This window comes from Pseudomyrmex gracilis, unplaced genomic scaffold (assembly GCF_002006095.1).
Source record: "Pseudomyrmex gracilis isolate BER0280 unplaced genomic scaffold, ASM200609v1 scaffold_1011, whole genome shotgun sequence".
In the NCBI taxonomy this organism is placed as follows: Eukaryota; Metazoa; Arthropoda; class Insecta; order Hymenoptera; family Formicidae; genus Pseudomyrmex; species Pseudomyrmex gracilis.
Window position 1 is genome coordinate 1 of NW_018021595.1, and position 1,476 is coordinate 1,476.

The following is a 1,476-nucleotide window of genomic DNA, read 5'->3' on the forward strand; positions in this document are numbered from 1 at the left end:
AATGCGAAGAATAGCATAAGAATAAGCAGAAAAAAGAATTACATTTTATTAAGGAACAAGTGGTCTTGCGGACTGAGTGCAGGGGCTGCGAATATGGAGGTCTCAAGTTCAAATCTCATCATCACCTCAGGATTTTTTCCGGACATGATACCTTTCATCGAGTTAATCAGTTGATCGACAAACTGAATCAGATCTCCGAAGATTAATTTGAGTGAAATCTCGAATCAATTCCCCTCTTACGATGTGCCATTAGTTTTTTTCACGTTAATCACGTTACGTCAGATTAATGACGTAAGTAAACGTCATTAACATGACGTCATTTTTGACGAGACAAACTCACGTCGTCATTACGTTAATATCGCGTCATAAACTAACGTCAAACTGGTCAAAAACTGACTTTATATTAACGTCATTATAACGTCAGCTGGTTGCCTGGGATAGCTTCTTGCAATCAGCTGACCCAGTTAGCAAGGTTACGTGATAATGACGTGATTATGAAGTGATTTTAATGATTACGACGGTAAGTAACATAAATGGTATGTTATTTTGACGTCATTTACAATACCCCAAAAGTTGACGTCGCTAATATGACGTCATTTAGATGTCGCGTTGATGTTATATATCAACTTATATATTGAATTTCAATATGACATCAATAAAACGGTTAAATGACGTCCTAACAACAAACTTGAGTTAAAATCAACCGTTAATTATAATATGTTTATTAATAACATTTGTTTTTTTGAATAATATTATATCTTTAAATACATTATTTATAGGTAAGTATAGCCATTTATTTATAGATAAGTAGCCACGTACAATTTGGTAAATTGATTACCTTTTATGTATTAAAGTTTTTTGCGATTAAAAATAACATAATATATAATAAATATATATTTAATGATAATTAAAGTTTATTGTAGTAATCTAATTTTATAATAAAAACAATTATTATTAAATATTTTTTATTATTAAATAATAAATAAAATGTGTAGAAGAGTTTGAAAATAAATAGAGAAAAATAATCACTATTGACAGCTCACAAGAATTCACTCTACCCACAAGCTAACAGACGCGAGAGACAAAGGGAATCGTCCGTCCGCTCCACTCAATTTTTTCTACTAGGTAGGTTCTGTCGAAGCGATGGGGATATGCCTACAAGCGAGAACGTGTCCGTGAGCTCACACGGTTCTCGCTTGTGAGCATATCCCCACCGCTTCGACAGAACCTACCTAGTAGAGAAGATTGAGTGGAGCGAACGGACGATCCTTTGCCCCTCGCGTCTGTTAGCTTGTGGGTAGAGCGAATTCTTGTGAGCTGTCAATAGTACATTATAGTAAGGAACAAGTGGTCTAGTGGACTGAGTGCAGGAGCTGCAAATATGGAGATCTCGAGTTCAAATTTAATTTATTAACTACCTTAGGATTTTTCCGAGCCCGGTATCTTTCATCGAATTAATCATTTGATTGACAAACT